Below are 6,034 nucleotides of genomic sequence, written 5' to 3' on the forward strand. Positions count from 1 at the left end.
ACAGTTGCAGAAAGTTGTGAGATACCATGTGGATGCTGGGAATCAAATCCAGGTCCTCAGAGAGAGCAGCCAGTGCTCCTAACTGAGAAGCCCTACAACTTTCTTTTTTCTTTTTTCTTTTTTTTTTTTCCGAGACAGGGTTTCTCTGTGTAGCTTTGCGCCTTTCCTGGAACTCACTTGGTAGCCCAGGCTGGCCTCGAACTCACAGAGATCTGCCTGCCTCTGCCTCCCGAGTGCTGGGATTAAAGGCGTGCGTCACCACCGCCCGGCTTCTTTTTCTTTTCTTTTTAGACATGGTCTCGCTATATAGCCCAGGATGGACTTGCACTTATAAGACATCATTTTGAAACTGCTGGGCTAAGGTCATGCACTACCCTGCCTGGCTCTTAACAGTCCTCTCCTTTCAGAGCTATAAATTGTTTTTGCCTTGAAAAAATTTTGAGGTGAATGCAGCCATATATAATCACTTTTTTAATTTTCCTTTTTGTGAATGTTGCCTTTTGTCTGTAACAAGGACTTAGTGACTTAAAACAACAGATTTATTCTCTTACAATCCTACAGATCTGAATTCCCAGTTTAATTAGTTCAAAGTCAAGGTATCAGCAGGGCTGGTTCCTTCTACAGGTAGGTGATGGAAGAATTTGTTTTGATGCTGTTTCACCTTCTACTGACTTCCTTATTCTTTACTAATGGCCCTTTCTTCCATGTCCAAAGCCTGTTTTTGTCACCATACCTGTTCTCTTTTATAGAGGTCTTCCTCTACCTCTGTATATTCCAAAAAGATTAAAAAAGATCCTTAATTATATATGCAAAGTCTTTTCCCAGATTAGGACCTGGGATATTCTTGTTCAACTTCTCAAAGTTAAAATTCACCCATATTGTATGTTGTTGTTTCATTCTTAAATTTCTATATAGTATTTATCCATTTTTTAAAGAAATATTTCCAGAATTTGTTCTTTTACCATTAATGGGCATTTGAGGAATTTCTACTTCTAGACTATTAAAAAAAATAGTTCTATGGAGAACATTCTTGTCTTTTGGTGAATGTATGCATACACTTCCATTGAATATGTACCTAGGAATGAAAATGCTGAATCATAACTTGTACATATTTCAGTTTAATATATATTATCATGTAGTTTGCAGAGTGCTTATAGTTAGGTACCATTTTATGTGTACCTTAGTAATTAATTATTTTATAATAGTTAGCAGCCTGAGAATATTTCTCAGAACACTTAAATTATTAATAAATGAATTCTACTTCTAAAGTTAATTTAATTAGTTAATAAAGTTTGTTAATTTAACATCATATAAGAGGAAAATAAAAGCAAAAATGAGCTGGAGAGGTAGCTCAGCACTTAAGAGCCCTAACTGCTTTTAAAGAAAACCTCAGTTTGTTCCCAGCACTCACATTGTATCTCACAACCATAATTAACTACTGTTCCAGGGGATCTGATGTCCTGACCTCCTTGGGCACCAGGCATGCCAGTGGTACACATACATGCAGACAAGAGATTAATACACCTAAAAATAAAGTGAACACATCTTTGAAAAAAAAAAAAAGCAGCTGATAAAATAGCACAGCTGGTTAAAAGCAAGTGCCTCAAAAGCCTGACATTTAAGTTTAATTCCTGGAATCTACGGAAAGGTGGAGGGAGAGAACTGACTGCTCAGTGTTGTTCTCAGACATCCATATACATATACATACACAGTAATAAAATTTTAAAATTATTTAAGGCATTTGTTCTTACTGGTACAGAAGTATTAATCAGTCATTAGGTTATTCTCAAAAGAAAAGCAAATATTAGGTTTTCAAATGGTATTTTGAGTTGTAGAAAAATATAACTTAATTTCTTAATTTTTTTATTGTAACTATTTAAATACACAGCTATTTCCTCATATTGGACTCTAAATGATACCTAACCAACCCAAATGACCATCAGAAAGAATTGTTCAATCCAGATAACAATGATACTTTTTTACTTTGATTCTTTGTCTCTAGGTTTTTGTCTCTAAATCCTGTTCGGTTCCCTGTTCTTTCTACCGAGCTCTGGCCACAGACTAAGAATGGCTAAGGTGCAGAGCCATAGCGGAAGAAGTGGCCTTCACATGCTCAGGTCAGCACTGCTCCTTATCTGAGTTCTTGAGGTAAAGTGAGGTCTTATGATTATTTCTACCGTAAATCAAGAAATGATAAAACCCAAAACAGGATTTTTCAGCTTCAGCATTAACATTTGGAGGTGGCTATTTTTTTTTTCTTGTGGGAGGCTCTCTTGTGTGTTATATTGTTCAGCATCCTTACCTTAAACCTAAAGGCTATCATCCCTCCTAATTCCCTTCACTGTGACAACACCAAAATATCTCTATTGATACCTGCTCCTCTGGGAAAAGAGAAAAGATGAAATGACTCCTCTCTTCTACCTTGTAAGTGCTGAGGTTACAGATGTGTACCACTCCTTTGGGCTAATATTTTTTCTTTACAATGGGAGGCCACCTGGGCACTGTGGCTCAGACTTGCAATCATACTACCTGAGACTGAGGACTGAGGCAGGAAGATCACAATGAATTCAAGGCTAGCCTGAACTGCGTACTTACAAGTCAGCGAGGCTACAGAATGACATCAATCTAAAAAGAAGAACTTTAAATTGTAAGAATGCTCTTTTCCATATCCCAGTTAAAGCTTACTGTTATATAGATAGAAAACATGATCTGGTCACTATGGGTTCTTAACTACTTTGTAATTGACTATTACATTCTCAAGAGTAATACTTCACCTTTACTGTAGGAATTAGTATACTGTATTCCAGTCTTGGAGGTTGGGCATCTACAAGTTCTTAATTTATAAAAGCTTTTCTGGTTTTCATCTGGTAATTTTTCTCTTTCCCTGTGTATGTATGTATGCATGCATGCAAGCATGTATTAATATATGTTCAGGTAGGTGTGGGTGTATGTGTGTGTACACTTGCATGTGGAAGCCCAATGTTGGTGCCAGCAATCTTCCTTGATTGTTAGGTTACTTTGTTCATTCTCAGTCAAACCCAGAAGTCATCTCTAAGGATAGTCTTGCTAAGCCAGCTTGCTCCAGGGATTTTCTCTCTCTGTCTCTGCTTACTAAGGCTGGAATTACTGGTGAGCTACCACATCCATGTAGCAGGCTTTCTTGGACTGCCAACCTCCAAATCATGACACAGACTTATTATTAATTATGAATACTCAGCCCTAGGTTAGACTTGTTTCTAGCTAACTCTTTTTTTTAAACTTAACCCATTTCTATTAACCTATGAACTGTCCTGAGGCTTGCTTACCTCATCTACATACTGTCCATCCTGCTTTTCTCTCTGCCTGCCAACCCTGCCTATCCCTCCTCTGCCTAGCTATTGGCCATTCAGCTTTTTATTAGACCAATTAGGTGCCTTAGGCAGGCAAGGTAAAACAGGAACACATCTTTACAAAAGCAACACATCTTAACATACTTAAACGAATGCAGCATAAACAAATGCAACACATCTTTACATAGTTAAACAATTATTTTGCAGCACAAACAAATGCAACACATCTTTACATAGTTAAACAACTATTCCACCACATACCCACCTAACATGTGGATTTGGGTAATCTGAACCTCTGGTCGTTCTTTCTTGGCAACTACTTTAACCATCGTGCCGTCGTCCCTCCATCTGTTTCTTTCAGTAGCCCCTAACTATCTTTGTTAAGTAGTGGATGCTGACTTTGAGCTTCTGATCCTTCTGCCTCCACTTCCTGAAGTGTTGGTGCTGCAGGTGTGCACCACCATGCTTGGTTTATGTGGTATGGGGATTGAATCCAGGTCTTTGTGTACTAGCAAGCACTTTACCAACTGAGCTACATCTTCAGCCCATAAAACAACAGTACATCTCATAATTCTGAGCATTTTGTGGGATCAACTGAGTGAAAATTTTTTTTTAAGATTTATTCATTTTATTTTATATGTAATTGTTTTATCTCCATGTATGTATGTGCACCTTGTGCATGCTTGGTGACTGTAGAGGTCAGAAGAGGACATTGGATACTCTGGAATTTGAGTTACAGATGGTTGTGAAACACCATTTATGGTAATTAAGCCCAGGGCCTCTATAAGAGCAACAAGTGAGTCATCTCTCCAGCCCCAAGTGAATCTCCGTTTGGAAGGTGAAATATGTTCAAGATGACTTATTTGCATGTTTTAGTGGACATTTTCAGGTGAGTTCTTGGCGGGGTAGTCAGTTGTCACACCTTGATTTTCAGTGTGTCATGGACTTCCTATAGCATGAAAGGATGTTTGTTTGTTTGTTTTGTGCTCTTTTGGGCTCCCATGGACGGTGCCACCATATAAGGACCACTGTCAAGCTGCTGCCCAGGTATAGGATCCAACTTTTTTTTGTTTTGTTTTGTTTTTCAAGACAGGATTTCCCTGTGTAGCTTTGCGCCTTTCCTGGAACTCACTTGGTAACCCAGGCTGGCCTTGAACTCACAGAGATCTGCCTGCCTCTGCTGGGATTAAAGGTGCGCGCCACCACCGCCCGGCTTAGGATCCAACTGTTAAACAAATTGATGTGACAGTCTGCTGGCATTCCTCCCTGACTGTACCACAAGGTTGTTTCTTCCTTTTTGTACTTTGTAAAAATTTTACATGTATGGGTGTTTTGCCTGCATGTATGTCTGTACCACTTGCATGCCTGGTGCCTGCAGAGTCCAGAGAGGACATGGCATTCCCCAGAACGGGAATGATTGGTGATTGTGAGCCTCTATGTGGGTGCTAGGAATTGAACTCAGGTCCTTTGGAAGAGCAGCCTTCTTTAGCTTTTTTGGTCTCTTGTATATGCCTACAGTTGACAGAACCCTAACAGAAGAAGCTTTACTGGCAAGGATGCCTGAAATAAGTAATTACTGATTTCACCAGCCCTGCAATGCAGTAAACTGAGTGGAGATGATATAGGACACATCATAAGATAGCATACTAAAGGAATGTAGTAATTAGAGTTATTGTCAAAGTTCTTCCCAAACTGAAACTTTAGGATGGAAGTGTTTCAATTGGATACTTTATAGTTGATATAATAAATGAACTGTTTTTTAGTACTTGGAGTAGTAGGTGATCTTGGATAACTTTCATTTTTAATATTCTTACTAGTGTATTACTAGGAAAGCTAGATGCCAACTTCCGTGTTTTGATAAAGACATATTTGATGCAGCTTAACATCTTAGTTTTCTAACTGAGATCAGGAACAAGGTAGGGAAGTTCCCTTTCACTGCAAATCTTTAACATTGTAGTAAAAGTACTTGTCAACAATAAGCAAAGAAAGAGAAGCAAAGATGCGCAGTTTATGGGGGACAAAACAAAGTTGCCTTTATTTGTAGACCATATGATTGTATATGTGGAAAAAAATCACGTATAATATTAGAGGGACCAGCCTTAATATTAACACTTCCCAGGGGCTCAGGAGAGAAACTACGAATGGCGAGGACTATTTTTGGGAAATAAAATCTCAGCACACGGAGCTCTATAGTCCACTTGCTTTAATTCCTCTGGCATAACATCCTATATACACAGCTTCATTTCTGTTCTCGTGCTTAGCTCCTTTCTTGACTGATTTCTCTCTCTATTTATCTACTGCTCCCTCTAAGTTCTATCTTATTTCTCTCGTCTTAATTCTGCCTCATCTAGGTCCTTTTCATCTCGTTCTTACCCAGATAGTACTTCCCCACCTGACTTCCACATCTTCCATCTCGTCTATTGGTTCTCTCTGGTCAAAATCCTCCTTGTCTCTCTCCATTCTCCATCTCTAAGTTCTCCCCAAGTCTCCCGGGAATTCATTTATAAACCCAAGCAATAGCAGTCCCCTGGTCGAGCAAGGTCACCAGGCTTGAATTCTTATGTGGTCAGAAAGGCAGGTAAGATTTTCCTCAGACAGTGATTGTCAGGCTTCCAGGGTCAAACGGAAGAGTGATAAGAATCACATAGAGGGGCAGTCATTGTTAATTATCATTTTCAACTCAAAAAGGAAGTGACTAATGAATT

The sequence above is a fragment of the Peromyscus leucopus genome, chromosome 10 (genome assembly GCF_004664715.2).
Source record: "Peromyscus leucopus breed LL Stock chromosome 10, UCI_PerLeu_2.1, whole genome shotgun sequence".
NCBI classification, from domain to species: Eukaryota; Metazoa; Chordata; class Mammalia; order Rodentia; family Cricetidae; genus Peromyscus; species Peromyscus leucopus.